The sequence below is a fragment of the Magallana gigas genome, chromosome 5 (genome assembly GCF_963853765.1).
Source record: "Magallana gigas chromosome 5, xbMagGiga1.1, whole genome shotgun sequence".
In the NCBI taxonomy this organism is placed as follows: domain Eukaryota; kingdom Metazoa; phylum Mollusca; class Bivalvia; order Ostreida; family Ostreidae; genus Magallana; species Magallana gigas.
Window position 1 is genome coordinate 44,712,672 of NC_088857.1, and position 20,882 is coordinate 44,733,553.

Here is a 20,882-nt window from a genome sequence, read left to right on the forward strand (position 1 = left end):
TGGCAGAAAAATTCAAAATTTGTGTCCAGTCCATATCTTTCTTATGGAGAAACATTGGAAGTTCTTAATTCACATCAAGATTGCTTATAACCTGATGGTGCGTCATGACCTTGACTTAAGGTCAATTAAGGAAGTTCAAGGTCATTGTTTAAAAAAAAGGTTTTGAAACGTCATACGAAATGAATTTACGTCTAGTAAACGACAATGGTTTGTAATAGAGAAGACCAATGAAATTTTTGAATGTTTTTAATTTGAGGAATTTAGAGCATTGAGGTTCACTTTTCGTTCACATAAAGGAATTTTTTTTAATTAAATACAATAACTAGTGAGTGTGTACCTTTATGCTCTCATGTATTTTGATCGCTTTATAAAGTGGTGGGGAGGGGCTTAATTAAGGGAATTGGAAGTTAATATAACCGCGAACACCTGAACATTTTAGTTATGTATATTGCATATGATCTTATCTTAGGTTAAATAGTATTTCATGATCATTAATATGTCAAAGATTATTCATATGCAAAAATAAGTGCGTCTTTCGGATATTCATTTTTCGTTTATCTATCGACGGGCCATATGGCACAACATCCTTTAAACACCCATATAAAGCCAGTGTTGCTCAGGTGAGTGATGTTGGCCATGTGCCTCTCGGTATTTATGCAATGTCGATACATTAATATCTCGATGGATTAATTAAGATAACATTTATTGTTTTTATAAATGAACTGTATAACATTGTTTGAAAATGCTAAAAACAATTACATCCTAAAACTGATTGTGATGTTCATCATGATACACCTGCTCACTTTACAATTGTTAAACTGACATACAGTGTAACAAGGAAACATTACCATCTTTTATTTTCCAGTGTAGTAAACAAGTCGTCGAAATGTCGTATAACATATTAAAGAACAAACTAGCAATAAATATGTTTACAAAGTTGGATTGATACAATTTCAATATCATATGTAAAATAAAGATAAAAATTTTAATTATCCTTGATGGAATGAAACGTGTCTGTGTATATTATATAATTTTCTTTTACCAACTCGCTACCACTGTACGTGTGCGAGTTTGTCGCCTTTCCAACTACTTGCTTTGTGTTGAAGACACTTTTTCCTCATCTAAAGTTGGATTGATTGACGATGTGTCCTGTCTATTCGACATCATTGCATCCAAAATAAAGAGTAATGAGTTGAATAGGAATAGCCCGCCTGCAGCGCATTCTAGAAAAAGCCCTGCTCGAAGAACATATTCGTCGTATGGAACATTGCGATTGTAGTTCAGATCTTTTGGAGCTTCTTGTTTAGTATAGTTATCCCTGTACAAAACGGCCCCCATAAGACATTCAAACGCTGTGAAAAAAGAAGGCAATTTTACATGTTAGTATCATAATGATGAATATGAAATATTGCCCAAGATTTAGCGACCTGTAGCCGCTCTCTGAAATCAAGGTACTGAAGTACTGACAGGAGTTGATTTTATCGATTATCATTTATTTTAAAATCAAATTATCTCGCATGGCAATTAGTTTTTAGTCTGTATTTGAATTACGCACTTTTTTATTATATGAATTTTAAACTTTTCCAACAATAATTTCGAGAAACCCCATATGAATCATGTTGAGTAATATTTAAAGATAGATTTCAAACTATGTATAAGTAATCGAAGCAATTCTAAAAAATTTATGGATCCAAGCACTATGGATATCGAACTCTAGTCTCGTTCAACCAGACGCTCGGCTGTCTCCGTTAATCTCCGACAAGCAAGAGAGCCTTTCTGCTTGTTGGAGATTTACGGAGACAGCCGAGCGTTTGGTTGAACGAGGCTACATTAAACTCTGGCGTAGGAATACATGAGAATATAAAAATATCTTAGTTGTTCGTATTATATAAAATCTGACTATTTTCAGAGTGTTTATTGATAAGTTTCCTAGAAAAACAATGCTTCAGCATACATTACTTTAAATTTTTCTATTATTTTCAAGAACTAAGTCTTGTCAGCGGTGATGATTTGTGCTTAGGTCCAAACACTTTCGGTTTGCCAGAGGGACTGCATAGGAGAGTTGATTAAAATCAACTCCAAAAAGGTTGAGTTAATGTGTAATTTTAAGCCAATTCTTTTTTTAGAAATTACAAATCTAAAGAAATTACCATGAAAGTAATTCCCAGTGAATAATGTTGACTATATTCGTCAAAATTTCTTAAGAATATTGAACCTGTCCCACTCTTAGTAATTCGGAAAATACAGCTCGAAATTCGACTCAGAAGGCGGCTAGTGTTTTGAATTTTTAAAGAGTTATTTTTGTTACTGAAACAGTAACCGACGTATCCACGAAATTACATCCCCGCGAATAAACGAAATAGTCACAGTCCACGAAAATTGGCCCCACGAATTTAAATGATTCTACAGTATATTACAACGAATGGCATGCCTAGACAAATATAATTTGTTTAAAAAATTTGGCTAAAAGTATTATGTCGTCATTTAACAGGAAGATGAGGTCCGATTTGGACAAAACTGGCATGCCTAGACAAACAAAGTTTGTTTGAAAAATTTGCCTAAAAATAATATAAGTCGTCATTTAACAGGAAGTTGACGTTAGATTGGTACAAAATATATCCCAACGTATGGCATTTCTAAACAAACAGTGTGCTAAAAGTTAAAGCATCTGCGATGAATAGTTGTTGATAAAAATGCGACCGAATTTTTTTTACGGACGGTCAGCGCACAAAGGTCAACAGAATATCCCTTTCTCCTTCGGAGCGGGGTTTAAAGTAAATCCACCCTCCTGTGACGTCATACATTTTACATAAACCATGAATTCATTAAAATTCTTGCAAGTAGATTTGTAATTTTTATGTTATGATAGGTGCACATCAAAAACTCAAATCATTGTTTACTTGCAGATATTTAATAAGCGTTTTTCATCCTTGTATTCGACATAATTCAATAATAACAAAGGAAAATAACTCTTTTCTACTTTTCTCTGAGTGATATACCTAAATGCTATAATTTTTCTAATGTGAACAATTTTTTTCTTTTTTTTTAATTAATTTTAGTTTTCTTGCAAAGTAAGCAATAAAATTTAAATATACAATGTACAAACAAGTATCCATCCACTTATATTTAATTTCTAAACAAAAAAAAAGTGTGATTTTCAGATGATAATTTCAGCCTTTGGTTTTTATTACCTTACATCTTAAATAGTATGGATACATATATATTTTATTGATTTTTTGATGAAATTAAAGTCAACTAAGTTAAAAAAAAGTTATGTTTTTAATTTTGAACCCATGGTTTTATAGGTACGGAGTTACCTTAATAAGTGAAAAATTAAGACAATATTTAATTGTAAGCAACCAAATGCAATATATAAAATATTAAAAGTACAATTTCGAAAAATAAACAATACACATTAAGTAATTCACGAAATGGAACATAAAGTGTCCTCTCACAATTCTGTCTGCTTGAAACGACAATCAACATTTATGGCCAGGCTGGATGTTCCAAGAGTAATACAATATAATATACACATATCAACACTGCCGCAGTGACGCGGTTGTTTTAGCGCACATTTTTTCCATGGGTGTCACTGTAGCTCCCAGGTCGTCCATCCGATTTTTTTTTTCAGACCGGGAGCTACAGACCTGCAGCTAAGGAAACAGTGCAGATGTATGTAGTATTGGATTTTTTTTTCACTACCATCAGTAAAACATAACCTAATATCATAACCTATTTTTATTTCATTTCAACGCAATTAATCAGATTTTCCTTAATTTGCACAGGTAAACAGTCAACTGTCGGATTTACTGAAGTCTCTGTTTGATTTGATACGTAAATATTACAAAATACAGGCGATAGTTCCCAGGTTACAAAGCATAAATAATGAACATGAAACAAAAATCAAAATAAGCTAACACCACTGTCTTATGTGAAAACTGTCAACGCATTGGAATATTTAGCCTCAATTTACTTCACACCAATATACCGGTATATGTATATTGCATGTTTCAAAGATTCCCTTCGCACGCGAACTGTTGCACAACAAACAAATTCATTTTGTCAGATCGACCCGTTTATTATGCATTATGGCTGCCTTAAACAAAGAACCTCGTTTTAAAAACATGGAAAAATTACATTCCACTCGTAACCAAAGTGCCTCGTACCCAAACAGACTTGTAATCATATTGTCGAGTAAAATATTAGTTCATTTATAATACTATGCCTTTCTTCAAAAAGTGAAAAGAATTTATAAATTTGTCAAGCTAATTAATCGGTTTTTTTTAAAGAAATGATTGCATGTAAACAAAAATGTTCTATCAAATGTTGATATACCATAGGGAGCTCTTTTGCAAACCTATAGGAGATGACAATATATTATTAAAACTCTACATTCATTTATCTTATATTTTCTTAAAGCTGCTTGGTCCGATTTTATATCATATTTTATGCACGCTTTTAAACGATGGTTATGCTGAGTACATGTATAATAATAGACATTGCAGTAGTTTTCCCAGTCAATTAAGCCAAATTTCGATGAAGAAAAATACGTACAAAATTTGCTAACAAAACAAACGACAAAAAAGGGTACTGCTTTATTTCGCATCATAATAAATTTCACCCCTGACGGCGCGACGGGTATGGTTGTATTACGCCTTTGTCATCGCTTTGAATAAAGGTTGAAATGATCAGACAAATTAAAATAAACATGTGTACGTTTTGTTCGCTAATATTTTTGAAGTTTGCTTTCTTTACAATCGATGCATAGCATGCGGGTTGAATGACCCCAATCATTCGGGGGACGAAACCAAACGGTTTCTTTTTCTAAACATTCCCGTGATGCATTTTGGTTTGTTTTTTCGTTTGCCCAAAAAGAAATTATTTTCATTTACTTTGAATATTTCTAACTTTGAAAGGACACTGATTCTGCTGGTGTAAAAAGGAGAAAGTCCATAACTTTCTAAGATAAATGGTTTGTGTTGAAACAAATTTGATACTGTAATAACAAATAAATCAGACCAAGCAGCTTTAATTATTGTAATTATACCAAATCCTAACCTTAATAGATTATCTTTTACATTTACAACCCAAGTATCATTGCTTACGCCGGACCATTCACCACTGGCTTATTAGTCAGTTCTTGAGAAGAAATTTTTTAAAAATGCACCCCCCTTTTTCTACATTTTCGAGGTCTTCTCCGCTTTGAATAAAGATCGGTATTTCATTTCTGCAGTTTATATTTGCCTTCCCATTAGAATGCTTTGTGCCAAATTTGGTTGAAATTTGCCAAGCGGTTTTAGAGAAGAAGTTCAAAATATTTAAAGTTTACAGACAGACAGACAAAATGTGATCAGAATAGCTCATTTGAGCTTTCAGCTCAGGTGAGCTAAAAAAGGAAACTGTACGAAAAATGTTTTTAAACGATATTAATAAGTGTTAATATATTTTTCTTAAAGAATTCACTCACAGGCACATAAAATGGATGTTGTAGCTAACATCTTTACACATACATGTGCACCGACTCTAGTTGTACATTTTATCAGTAACGCTGCCAGAATAATTAGTCCCTCTCCCAGTATTCCAAATCCAATTCCAGTGGTTGCCATTAGAATAATGGGAGTCTTCCAGGCTGTAAATATAAACTTCGTTATGTTGCTTAACATATTTTTTAATTCCTTAGAATCTCTGTTTATATACCCAGTGGACATATTTTTTCACAGCATTAAAGAATTCATTAATTTAAGTATTTGATTGGCTAAAAATCTTAATTGGCTTGGCTTGTAAAATTTACATATAATGTATTGAATAACTTATTAAAACCAGTGCATTTAATTTTCTTAACTAAATAATCGAAAGTTAAATAATATGAAACAAGAAAATATTGACACAAGCCTAAAGTGAATGGCCTCAAACCATTTTTTAAAACAAGAACAATCTTACATTGCATGAAATTCCCCGAACCTAGTGTAAAGCAGTCTTTACATATAATAACAAGCACTCTGAGAGAATTGCATAGGCGATACACGTCCCCTTCCGGTTTGTATTATTCTATGAAATCTTCGGAGCATACGACTTTTTCAGAACTATTATAAACTAGATGTTATGCTTTATACTTCAGATAAAAGAACAGAAGAAATTCAATCTACATAGTTGATATCAAAATTAAATACAAAATGGGTAAAACAATACCGCTGTTTTTATCTCCTATCATTTTGCCAAGTCTATTAAGTATGCACATGTAGAAATCTCTGAAAACAATTCACTCTTATGAACAATATCGTTTCTTACCGTCTTCTGTACCCCAAATCAAACCAAACAGTTTAACAGCCCAACCCGATAACGAACCCAATTGTAATAATACAAAAAAAACAAGAGGCCCATGGGCCACATCGCTCACCTGAGGAACAATAGGTATGATAAAATCAGCTCAATGGAGTCATAATACAAACTATCTGGACAATATACAATAATTCATGTAAATCCTGTATAAATAAAATCCATTTTCCCCTGGATATTCTTATGTTTATAATCATTAGTCCCTTTTCTAACAGGATGATTTTATAGTCATATCATGTGTTGAGTATTGCAGTTCTCAAAAAGATCCCTAACAGTAGTTTATATATGGGATATAAACGCACAGTAAACTCTCAACCTTCTCGTGAGGCCAAAGAATTGTCCTGGGGCCAAAGTCTTAACAATTATAAAGAATCATCTGGCTGATTAGTTTCTGAGAAGATTTTTAAAGATTTACCCTATAAATTCCTTTGTTAAACTTTGACCCCCCCCCCCCCATTGTGGCCCCACCCTACCCCTGGGGATCATTATTTTCACAACTTTGAATCTACACTACCTGAGGATGCTTTCACACAAGTTCCAGCTTTCCTGGCTGATTAGTTTCTGAGAAGAAGATTTTTAAAGATGACTCTGTTTATTCCTATGTAAAACATCGACCTCCCATTGTGGCCCAAACCTACCCCCAGGGGTCATGCTTTTCACAAATTTGAATCTACACTAACTGAGGATGCTTCCACACAAGTTTTAGCTTTCCTGGCTAATTAGTTTCTGAGAAGAAAATTTTTAAAGATTTACTGTATATAATCATATGTTAAACTTCAATCCCCCATTGTGGCCCCAACCTATCCCCTGGGGTCATGATTTTCACAACTTTGAATCTTCACTACCTGAGGATGCTTCCACACAAGTTCCAGCTTTGCCTTCGAATTAGTTACTGAGAAGAAGATTTTTAAAGATTTACTGTATATATTCCTATGTTAAACTTCGATCCCCCATTATGGCCCAACCCTACCCCCGGGGGTCATGATTTTTACAACTTTGAATTTACACTACCTGAGGATGCATCCACACAAGTGTCAGCTTTCCTGGCTGATTAGTTTCTGAGAAGAAGATTTTTAAAGATTAACTGTGTATATTCCTATGTAAAACGTCGATCTCCCATTGTGGCCCAAACCTACCCCCGGGGGTCATGATTTTCACAAATTTGAATCTTCACTACATAAGGATGCATCCACACAAGTGTCAGCTTTCCTGGCCAATTAGTTTCTGAGAAGAAGATTTTTAAAGATTTACTTTTTATATTCATATGTTAAACTTCGACCCTCCATTGTGGCCCCACCCTATCCCCAGGGGTCATGATTTTCACATCTTTGAATCTACACTACCTGAGGATGCTTCCACACAAGTTTCAGCTTTCCTGGCCGATTAGTTTCTGAGAAGAGGATTTCTAAAGATTTACTCTATATATTCATTTGTTAAACTTCGACCCCCCATTGTGGCCCCATTCTCAGGTGAGCTAAAAAGGTTAAGTTTACAATTCAATAAGTTGGTTTCTGGAAGATGAAAATTTTCGTAATAAATATTGACAATTTTTTTACTTTTTAAAGCGCTAAGCATTGCTCAGCCCTTTATTGTCGTTAGACTTCAACTTCCGGTGCATCGAATAACCGCCCCCTCTAAGCAAAAGTATACATCATTTAAACTGGTTAGGGAGCCAGTTTCAGGGGTTTATGCACATAACTGCACGGGCTATTGTGAATCTAATTTACGGGTTATTGTGAAATTAATGTACGGGGCTTACATACATCATTGCAGGGACTGTCATGCAGTGATGAGGAAATATAGTGCGTATACAGAAGCTGAAATGCTATATACATATATCTGTTATATACATACAGAAGCTGGGTTAGCGCTTTTCAATACTATCAGTACTTTGATTTAATCTTCAGCTTTTAAGATCTGTGTACAAACATAGAATTGTTAGCAAATCTCTGTATCTTGCTTATAATTCGAAGCAAACACTCAAAAATGGTTAGTAAATAGAAATTGTTAACAATTAAACACAAGAAACATGCACTACATGTATAACAAATAAAGAACACAATTTATTTTTTCGAAATGAATCATGTATATACATGTATATACCTACATATTTCCGTAAGCGATATCAAACTCTATTTAAACTGAATAAACTAGAGAAAATGCCGAGCATCTCAACAAAAACGTATTGCATTAATCTACCATTACGCAAAAAATAATGCCGAATTACCGATAGAATGAATTGTATTTCAGTACTCCTACATCAGATTTTGCTTAATTTGCGCAGGTAAACAGTTAACGTAACTGTTTGATTTACCGAAGTCTCTGTTTGATTTGATACGTAAAAATCACGAAATACAGACGACAGTTTCCAGGTTACAAAGCATAAATAATGAAAACGAAACGAAAATCAGAACAAGCTAACATCAACGTCATGTGTGAAAACTGTCAACGCATTGAAATATTAAGCCTCAATTTACTTCACAAAATCGGCACCAATATATTTTTCATGTTTCAAAAATTTCCCTTCATACGCGAACTGTTGCACAACAAGCAAATTCATCATAGTCAGATCGACCCTTTTTCGTATAATGTCATGGCTGCTTTAAACAAAGAACCTCGTTTTAGAAGTATGGAATACGAGTCTTGGTAAAATGGGTAAGCAAAACCGGGCCGTGGCAAAATAAAAGCCGGGGCAGATCGGCAATCGTCAATTCCAAATACGCATTATTTTGCAGCAATATTTACAGCAAATACAAATATACTGGTCCATCAAATATCCTGAAATTTTAATGAGATTGGCAGATTAATAACTGCTTATCTTTTGTTTTGCCCAGGCCAAGTCCTGTATACCCATTTTACCGGATGCCGAATCCGAGGCTATTAAACTGATTGAAACAGGCCTTTCCTTTATTAATATTTTCGTAATAACTCAGATTTGAAACAGAATTAGACCTTAATTTTTGCAATTTATATTTTCCTTCCCATAAGGATAATTTATGCTAAACTACGTTGAATTGGAATCAGTAGTTCTTGAGAAGAAGATTTTTAAAAATGCACCCCCCTTTTTCTACAGTTTCAAGGTTTTCTCCGCTTTGAATACAGATCAGACTTTTATTTCTGCAATTTATATTCGCCCTCCCATAAGGATGCTTTGTGCCAAATTTGGTTGAAATTGGATAAGCGGTTTTAGAGAAGAAGTTCAAAATGTAAAAAGTTTACAGACGGACAGACAGACGGGCGGACGGACGGACGACGGACAAAAAGTGATCAGAATAGCTCACTTGAGCTTTCAGCTCAGGTGAGCTAAAAACGATTAAACAAGCATTCTAAGAGTATTTCATAAGCAATACACGTCCCATATCGGTTTGTATTATTCTATAAAAGATTCCAAGCATACATCTATTTCAAAACTATTACAAATGTTATGCTTTAATCAGAGATAAAAGAACAGTACTGATGAAATTCAAACTACATAGTTGATATAGAAATTAAATAAAAAATGGGTAAAATAATACTCTTTTTTATCTCCTGTAATTTCGCAAAGTCCATTAAGCATTTGCTGGTAGAAATTTGTGAAAACAATTCACTTTTATGCAGAGTATTATTTCTTACCGTCTTCTGTACACCGAATCAACAGACCAACCCGATAACGAACCCGATTGTTATAAACACAAAGTATGTCGATTAAATTTACAACACAATGCTTAACACTATTTTACAGAACTTATTTTTTGTTAGAAACAATAAAAGGAATGGTGCAAGTAATGCATTTTATTATCACTGACTACATACTTTCTTCGTGTATTTAATACACATCGAACCCGATAACGAACCCGAACATTATTAAATGTGAATATAAAAAATTAATTTTCTCGAAAATATGTCAACCAGACGCTACAAAAGTGTAAACTTGATCTGTAGTATGACATTTTGTAGCTGTTTAGCAATTTTCATTTTATTCCTCAAACGTATAAAGAAAACAAAATGTGGAAAACTTAAGTGGGACAGACGGACTGACGGACGCAGAGGAAAGCTACAGTCGCCTCAGGTGAAACCGGTAGGCGACTAATTAATAACACAATGTTTGACAGTATTTTACAGAATTTGTTTGTTAGAAATGATAAAAGGAATGGACAATAACGCAAGATATCATTACTGACCACATACTGGCCTCGTATATTCCATACACAGCGAACCCGATCATTAAAAATTTGGAATATAAAAAAATCATTTTCTCGAAAATACGTCAACCACACAATACAAAAGTGAAAACTTGATCTACAGTTTAACATTTTGAAGATGTTCAGCAAGTTTCATATTATTCATCAAACGCATACAGAAAAAAGTGTGGTGAACTGAAGTGGGACAGACAGACGGACTGACGGACGCAGAGGAAAGCTATAGTCGCCTCCGGTGAAACCGGTAGTTGAGTAATACTGTTTACTCATACATGTATGTTATACGGGTATTTATAGTTAAGGATTTTTGGGCTCAATATGAATAAATATTTTTTAAAACACTTCAAGGTTTTTTTTCGATTTTACAAATATTAACTATGTAGTATGAATTTCTTCTGTTCTTATCTCTGATTAAAGCATAATAGTTTTGAAATAGATGTATGCTTCAAAGCATAAAATAATACAAACCGGTAGGGGACGTGTATTGCTTATGCAATACTCTCAGAATGCTTGTTGGTTTAATTTTCCGTTGGTAATATTATTTCTAAACATATTAAATCCATTCATCTTGTTTACTACGAGTCATTTTGTCAAAGAAATGGCAATCCTTTACTTACCTTTATTTGTGAAGTAAACTAATATAAGACTTGCTTTTGTATAGATAATTATATTCCTACCTTTGTATCTCTCATGTTACCTGATGTCTACAATGCAAACTTTGGTCAACTATTCAAAGTGCACTATCATCCCTTTAATACAGAAATAAAAATAATTGTGTGTGTGCTTGTGGAATGGACTCCGAGTTCACAGAGGTAATGAGATTATCTAGGAACAAGAATATCTTGAAACAAATGTAGTAAAATTGAAGTTTAGATAATCTGTATGTTAGTCCCGCTCTGACAACAACTCACCGATCCATGACCGTTATGTGACGAGTATCCCATTCGATTGTAAACAATCCATTAAAACCTGCAAGGGACTTATTCATGTACATTCGTCATATATCTCCTACTGCTGAATTCATTTGGTTGCTCATCTTTGTATGCCTATACTGATTGTGATATATGCTGTGGCTTAGATTGTATTGTAACTAACTTTATTCGTCCAACAATTCACTCCGTATGTCCGAGTCACAGAAAAGATCACTACAAGATCTCTCTAAATCTTTTATTGAGGTCGATCGATCACCCAAAAAATCAAAAGAAGGTTCCCTTCACGAAAGTGATCTGAACACAACACCTGCTGGTCAACCATCACCTCCAACGCCCATCGGCATGTCAACACCAGCTGATCCAAACCTTCAGTTAGATCCGAGTACCCATGGTCAGTCCTCCCACCCACAATATGTAACCATCTCGGCAGATGACATAAAAAGAATAGCAGAGGCGGTCAGAGAGGCCATCAAAGACTCTCTCCGCGATGAAATTTCTAACATGATTGAGGGAAAGACTGAGCCATTACGAAACGAAATCGAACAACTTCAAAGAGATAACATGAATCTACGTAGAGATCTAGACGAGCTTGAGCAGTATGGTCGACGTCCGCTCATAAGATTATCCGGCATTCCTGAATCTAGTTCAGAAGATACTAAGGCCAAAATACTTGACGCGACTTCCAAGGCAAAGATTAAACTTTCTCCCGACGAGATTGTAAACTCACACCGCGTTGGACACCCAAAGAGACAAAGAGCTGGACCCCGTCAAATTATCGCGAGACTCAACTCGGTCGATACCAAATTCCGCATCTTACGCAGTTCCAAGTTATTCCAGAACAACGTTCAAACCAAGGGAATTTCGGTAAGCGAAGACCTCACAAAGTATAGAGACAAACTACTCTATCTGTGCAGGCAGTTGTGTCGCAACGGTGAGCTGAAGAAGGCTTGGTCATCAAATGGGAAGATCTCCGTCAGGGACAACTCTGATAGAGTACACCACATACGCGCGGAATCGGACCTTGTCCCATTCGGCCACGTACCGCCCACCACTGAGTCGTAGTCTGGGCCACACCCGTCCGAATTGGTACCAAATTCGACCATCAATATACCTAATCCAATGTTACTGAGTTGTGTATTATAACAATATGTGAACTCATTTCATTATCGCACCATTTACATATATAACACAATATATAACCCTAATGAATACAGCATACTGATATTTAATTATATGTTATATATATTTCCACATTCATATACACCCTTGTTCCATGCGCAAACCTCTCCATGGTGTTTTTGTATATATCTTTTGCTTTTTTGCAATCTCCTGTCACTTACAATTACTTTTTCACAGTTCAAAGGATGTGTTTTTTGTACATGCTGATCACGCTTACTGTGTTCTTGCTTACCTGTTAAAACCTGCTCTGGTTCGTTCCAATATGTATGTACGTATAAAATACCACCCACCCATCACCTAGATGGGAGTTGATATATCTTCTTACCGAGCCAGAGTAGGTCTTTTTTACTGTATTTGTATCCGTACTAAACATAATTTAAGTCTTATTGATATTATTTGCATTAATATTATGCTGCAAAACGGTATTTGTTCGCTACCAGCCGTGCTGTTAACCCATATGTTTTATGGAATTAGTACACACAAAGACACGAGCGTCCTAATGAAATCATCGCCCCGCAATGTTAAAACTAACTCAAATACATGTATATTTTCTAGCCAACACTCTGTCTCAGTCTCTTTTATATTCAACGCTTTGTTGTGTTTATTATATATTTTCTGTTTGAATATACTGTCTGGGGATATCGAAACTAACCCTGGCCCTTCACCTACTGAACATCTTGATCACTACTCGGATTCCTCGAGTTTTACTTCCCATAGCTCAACATTTTCTGCAACTTCTTTTTCTTTTGTTCATTTAAATGTACAAAGTATAATCCCTAAGCTTGATTTGTTAGAAACTGAACTATTCAACCACAGCATTTTATCATTCACAGAAACTTGGCTTGCAGACAACCTAGTAAACTCTGAAATACATCTAACAAACTTTCAGCCCCCATTCTGTTACTGCAGAAACACAGGTACCCTAGGCGGTGGAGTAGCTGTATATGTCAAAGATCACATATTTGCCAAACGTAGAGCTGATCTTGAAATCCCTACGGTTGAATGCGTTTGGATTGAATTTGTAGTCCAAGGACAAAAATACCTTTACGGCACATTCTATCGTCCACCTAACTCGCCTGCCTCTTTGTGGGATGACATTGAATTGTCGCTTGATCTTGCCTACAACACTAATATAACAAACATCATAATTACAGGTGACTTCAACGCAAACCTATTAGTTTCCAATAGTAATTCGAACCGTTTACAAGACATTTTTCGCTTGTATGGTATGTCGCAGTGTTTAACTGAACCTACACACTTCACCGAACATTCTTCTTCCCTACTAGATATTATCGCTATCAGCAGTCCAAATATACTTGCCAAATCCTCTGTCGGAGAAAACTTCTTGTGCCAATATTCTCGCTATCACTGTCCCATTTATGGTCTTCTTAGTAAACCGCTCTCTTCTTCAACATGCTTTCGGCGAGACATATGGCTATTCAACCACGGTAATTACCATGAATATCGAGAAAGATTAAATTCAATTGACTGGGATGAAATACTGCTGGAATTAGACATAGACGCTTGTATTGAGAAAATCAATCAAATCGTCATTCACGAGGCTAAAATGTGTATCCCATACAAGACGGTGGTCATAAGACGTCATGACCCTCCTTGGTTCTCAAACTCTCTTAGAAAATTAATTCGGAAACGGAAACGCCAACATTCTAAAGCTAAACGTACCAACGATCAACAAGATTGGGCCAGATTCAGAGTTATAAGAAACCATACCGTCAATGTCATACGCAATGCAAAGAACGATTATTTTAAAAAATTATCAACCGATATCAATAATTGTAAGGGTTCGCAAAAATGGTGGAAGTTAATTGGAAGATTAACTAAATCACAGTCTAAAACTGGAATACCTCCCATTATCGACAATGAGCAAGTATATGAAAATGATACGGACAAAGCTAATCTATTCAATTCTTTCTTTTGTAAACAGTCTAACGTAGATGATTCGTTAGCTGTGTTGCCTCCCTTACATAACAATTTTACACCTATTGAATTCCTCTCTTCTCTTGTCATAACTGATGAAGACGTAAAGAAAATGCTGATCCATCTTGACACTAGTAAAGCTTGCGGTCCTGATCTCATGAATCCAAGGCTCCTCAAAGAAGCTGCGTCTATTCTGTGCTATCCTTTAACTAAGCTTTTCAATAAATCTCTCAGTACTTCTTATTTTCCAGCCCCTTGGAAAATGGCCCACGTCATTCCTATTCATAAAAAAGGAAATACCAACGACTTAACCAACTATCGTCCAATCTCCCTTCTCTCTATTACTGGCAAAATTTTAGAACGATGTGTCTACAATCTGATTTACGAATATTTTCAGAAATTCAATATCATTTGTGAAAATCAATCAGGCTTCAGACCTGGTGATTCCACAGTAAATCAATTAATAGATATCACCAATGACATAGGCAAAGCTCTTGACTCCGGAAAAGAAATCAGAGTTGTATTTTGTGATATTAGCAAAGCTTTTGACAGAGTGTGGCACAGGGGCCTACTGTACAAACTTGCAAACGCGGGGATATCTGGTTCATTATTAAAGTGGTTTGAAAGTTATTTGAACAACAGAAAACAACGAGTAGTTCTCAATTCGGAAAAGTCAGACTGGGGTTATATAAACTCCGGTGTGCCACAAGGATCCATATTAGGGCCTTTACTCTTTCTAGTTTATATCAACGATATTGTTTCCGATATCAAATCATCTATTAGACTGTTTGCCGATGACACAACGCTATACGTTATTGTTGATGACCCCAAGTCAGCTGGACATGTTCTTAACAGTGACTTAGAAAAAATCAATATATGGGCTAAACAATGGCTTGTTACCTTCAACCCAACCAAAACCGAGTCTCTCCTCATAACTAACAAAAAACACAGGAATCAACATCCGAATTTATACTTTAATGGAAGTCTAATACAAGAAGTGTCTACGCATAAACATCTTGGATTAAACTTCTCAAACAACGGACAGTGGGCAATGCACATAGATGATATAGTTAGAAAAGCCTCCTCGCGTCTACAAATCTTAAGAAAACACAAGTATGAGCTTAATCGTAAATCATTAGAAACTCTTTATTTTTCGTACATTCGACCAATTCTTGAGTATGCCGACGTCATCTGGGATAATACTACAGCTGAACTAGCACAAAAGGTAGAACACATTAATATTGAAGCAGCCAGAATCATCACAGGAGCAACTAAGTTAAGCAGCATCCAAGATCTCTATACAGAAACGGGATGGGAAACCCTTCAAAGTAGGCGTCGCAACCATAAGATTTTGCAGTATCACAAAATAGTTCACGGTTTCGCACCACCTTACCTCACCAGCCTAATCCCCCCGAGAGGTAGCGATACTCACAATTATCCTACAAGAAATGCAGAACGTATCACTCAGGTCAAATGCAACACAGTGTACTACCAAAACTCATTTCTTTCATCAACAACCAAACTCTGGAATAATCTCTCTTCTGCCACGAAACAAAATCCTTCCCTATCAAACTTAAAGCGCATACTGCATACCAAAAACATAATTCCCAACTACTATTACTTCGGTCACCGTAGAGAACAGATTCTTCATACCAGGCTTAGACTAAAATGCAGCACTTTAAAACATCACCTTTTCAGTCGCAATATAGTTAATAACCCACTCTGCATATGCGGTAAACCCGAAACTAACGAACACTATCTTCTTGAATGCCCCCTATATACCAATGCAAGAATGTTGCACCTGGATACTATACCTTTCCAAACTGACGTCTACATATTACTATATGGGGATACAAATCTTTCTTCAGCAAATAATGAAACAATTTTCAAAGCAGTTCACAAATTTATTTCAGCATCAAAACGTTTTCAAACATAAACATTTCTCACACATCCTACATCTTTTCTATTATCTTACTCATCCTGCATCTTATTTTTTTCCCATAACATATTTTTTTCATACACATTGTTTGTTTAGACGTAAATTTTTCGTAAACGTGATTACAAAGACATTCCAACCTGACTCTTCAGTGATTTATAATTTGTAAATTATATTTAAGGAAACGGATTAATATAAGTGTTTACTTGTTTCCGAATCCTTGCCTAATTATGCATCATTGTATATATGTTGTACGTTGTATTCATAATAAACTATGGTTTACACTAAAAATAATTCATTTCAACTCGTGTTTGGGTCCCCTTAACTCCTAACACTTACCTTTATGCTGTAAATAATAATCATGCTGCTTTCGATCACGTAACATAGATATCAATTTTTAATACCAAGAATCCTGCCAAGAAAATTATTCCTACTTTAGAATATCAGTATCTCATGTGATACCGATAGCTAATTTTAGACCACTGTACAAAAATGGTTTGAGGGTAAACACCTTTAAAATTGTAATAATGATGTTATTTCACGAGGGAACGGATATTTGTTTCGAAATGTATGAATTCGTCCTTTATATGAGTACAATTAAAAGAAAAGAAAAACACAAGTGGGTGAGCAATCAGGAACGTACATAAAAATACTTCCCTTTAACAATGACAAAATTATGTTTTCCCCTAAATGCTACTTTTATTCGTTGCTGACGGTCTGTAGCTTCCGGTCTGAAATATTAGAATTGAATACCTGGGATCTACAGTGCCACTCATTGAAAACAATATGTATTCCGCACAAACACGTGCGGTAGTTCTGGATTAATTAAACCATATTCATATGCAAATTATGTAAAACAATTAGTACATTAAATTCTTCATGCAATTAACTACTGATATCGTATCTTTACCTGCCTCTGGTAGTCTTTTAAGACCATTACCAGTCCCGTAAAGTGAACTAGTGCAGTTTATTTCCATGTAAAAATGGCGGATCTCGATTTGAATTTAACAGACTTCATTTTCCGAGGTCGTTAGCCTGTTCCGGAGGAAGTCTGAGGCAAGTTAGATACAATATCTGTTGTAAATGCATTAAATAGTTTATAACACTTTAAAATTAGTTATGTTATATAAATTTACATTAAAATGATGTACATAAACATTTTTTAGAGTTTGCGCATTACTTTTTATTAAAAATTTTGAAAGAATAAGGCACACTGCACTTTGATATGTACCCCTGTAAAATCAAAGTAGACGACATGATCATTTTAAAATGATATTATTTCAAAATCAATGTATTAGTAGAATAGTTTGATTTGAATAGAACTATTGCATAATTCTTATACAGATAAAGTTTCTTCTCTCACAAGAACGCTTTTTCCATTATATTTAACTGAAAAGAAGTCATACAACTTTTGATCTCCACTAAAAATATAATTCGATTTTGATATTTTTTATATGATTTTTAACTTTACAAGCTTTAACTCTAAAAAAATTGTCATGAAAATCACTATTGGAGGAATGACTTAGGTCCATCGTCCATAAAAGTTTACATCTAAATGGAATGTAGCATTGCAATTTACTTATCATTTAAACGGACTTTTACATCTTAGTGTTTTTACCGACATTCAAAATCAACAGAAATTATAGCGTGTTTAGGTTAAGGGGGCTGTATGGTCAACAAATTAACCATCAAATCTACCAAAATTGTTTTGTGTCCATGTAAACTATAATTATTTAGAAAAGGAAAGAGTCTATAATTTGTTTCCCTTTAAATTAGATTTGGACATCTTTCTATATTTTGATAAAGCGCTTTTCTTCTAAAGAAAATCATTACAGTCTAAAATGACACGTCCATCAAGCTATCTAAAGAGGTTATTTTGTACTTGAGCATGCGAATAATTTTAAATTGAAACTTTTTACCTGGAAAAACTTTGTTTGATTTTTCGATAATGATAATGATAACTATAAGAGATTAATTTACAAACAAAGAGTACAGAGCAAGAACTTATATAGTTGCATTTTATCATAAATAGCTTAACTTGCCTGTGTCTGTCAAGTGTTGCAAAGAAGGTTTGAAAAACATTTTTCTTGTACCGTCTTTTACTAATGTAAAATCCCACAAGGAACCATAAGCCTTTACAGGTAATGTAAATGGTGCGTGTGCTGAAGGATGCCATTGAGCATCAATTCCGTCCCACTCCGGATACGCCACTGCCGTGATGTGGAAAATGATCGCTATCCCTCCAGCTACGAGCGACGCTATTTTCAGTGGAGTAAATCCTGTTCTCTTATGACTCATTTTTCACGCAAGCAAAAATTCCTGAAAAAAATATCGAAGTATCAATATAATAACGAATCTAAAAACCACTTTTCAGTTTGTTATACTGCTACATAGCAATTCAATATAGCAAATACATAAAGGAATAAAAGATATTGTTATGTAACTTACAGTGTTGTAAAATGTTGTTAAATTGATAATTTGCTGACTTGTATCTAAATCTTATTACCTTTAATGACAAACGTACTTTCAACACAAACCAATATACCACTCCATAACAGGACATCTGGCTCTTTAAAATAATGGGGTGAGATAAGCAATCTGCCAATCAGAACTTCAGTTAAACCTCCAATAGAAGCCTTCTTGCATATGAAAGGTCAGCCCAAAAATAGATAGTAAGAATCAGACAATTCGGTAGTGTCATTTGTGGTTTGGGGTATCTTCAATTATATTTTTTCTTGTTTGTCTCTTATTTTTACCCCATTAATAAAAGCAACATTATTACAAAATGTTAGTGTTTTTCTGTTAAACATTATAACTTTGCAAATAGTGTGATTGCTTTATCTCACTTTAATTAAGAATGAAAATATTTACAAAGTGGCTTTTGTTAGCTTTAAATGATTTATGAAGATTTCTAAACATGGACACACCTTCCCGCCCCTAAGCAAGTGCAGGTATATTCTGTATAAGTCAAATATATCACTTGTGGGGTTTTTTTCACAAAAATAATCTATATTAAAAAGAATTACCTATTTTCTTTTTTTTACGATAAAGTTTTAACCTTCATAAATGTTCTTGAAAATCCCGAGTCTTTGTGTATAAAGATTAATTCGTTTTTGAAAAGTTTTATTGTTATTGGTGTGATCCACTTGAAAAGAATTCTGACCTTTGATTTGATTAAATCCAAAATCACCGATCCAAAGATAATAAATGTATGTGCTATGTTTTGGTTGAATTGGCCAAGTGATTTACGGTGTCACAAAAGAATGTCACCGAAGATTAACGTCAAAAAATGGCTGAGGCAAAGTAATTTCCGAATTCTCTTTATTACCTGGACTCCTTAGTTAATATCAGGACAATTATAACAGAGATTCCATAAATAGACAGGCCGTGCAATGAAATATAAAACGACAAACAAGGCTTTGAATCAGGGGGCGTTTTGCCCGCGACATTGACTGGTTTTAATGAAATAAAAAAACGTGCAAGATGTCTGACCATCCCTGTTTATTAATAATGTGAGGTCATTTAAAGCAGTATGAGCTGTATTTCTTCGAATTTTTTTTGCTGCAAAAAGCTGCTAGAATGATAAGTCTGCATGTAACTTAAGCTTAAATGATAAATAAGATTTTAAAAATAATTAATTTTTGTAAGAAGAAAGATATTCTAAGGAATATATATCATATCAATTTTTGTACAGGACGACAATAATTCAATTTTGCTCCAATTAAGGCTTCTTAACGGCTTTTTCCACAACAATATGGCTAACAAAAATATAAAAACCATGATATATTTTGTCATTTTAGTAGAAAATATCATTTTCCTAAAAAAAAATGTTCAACATGAAAATTGCAGCTCATATTGCTTTAAATGTTTGATGCGTGTTGCTTCCCGACAGAGGTCAAAGGTCCGGGCTTCATTTTAAGCACATTTGTAACCTCGACCTAAACAATGTTTTATGCATTGCTAGATGCATCTGCCTGGTTTTATTTGCTACTGTACATTGTATATAAAATGTTGTTTAAAAGTTGTCGATAGGAATTTCCCAGAAGTTCGTTTTAAATTCATAACATGTATCTAAAGTTGCGCAATTTTGATAAGATTATAAAGGCGATTTTAATACTTCAGTGACACCTTTAGAGAAAAAGTAATTTGAACATAAATCAATTTCCGTATAAAATATACAGATGAACAAACAGATAAACGATATGACTTTTAGCTCAGTCTGGCTAACATACAATTATAGAATACTTCAAAAATACATTCAAAGCTGCTTTTAGATTCTAATATTTACAACAATAACACACACACACACACATATATATATATATATATATATATATATATATATATATATATATATATATATATATATGAAATTAATGTAGA

At 34.3% G+C, this 20,882-nt stretch overlaps 1 long non-coding RNA gene across 2 annotated transcripts; it reads right to left on the reverse strand.

Moving 5' to 3' along the window:
- Window positions 1-836: 836 nt before the first annotated feature.
- Window positions 837-19,075, reverse strand: LOC136275790 (uncharacterized). 2 transcript variants are annotated; one of them, XR_010714283.1, is made up of 4 exons: window positions 19,006-19,075; window positions 18,542-18,818; window positions 5,468-5,629; window positions 837-1,352 (listed from the first exon to the last, which is right to left on the reverse strand). It is a non-coding gene; the product is annotated as an uncharacterized lncRNA (long non-coding RNA). The 2 variants fall into 2 exon arrangements; XR_010714282.1 differs by having other exon boundaries at window positions 18,948-19,040.
- Window positions 19,076-20,882: the final 1,807 nt, after the last annotated feature.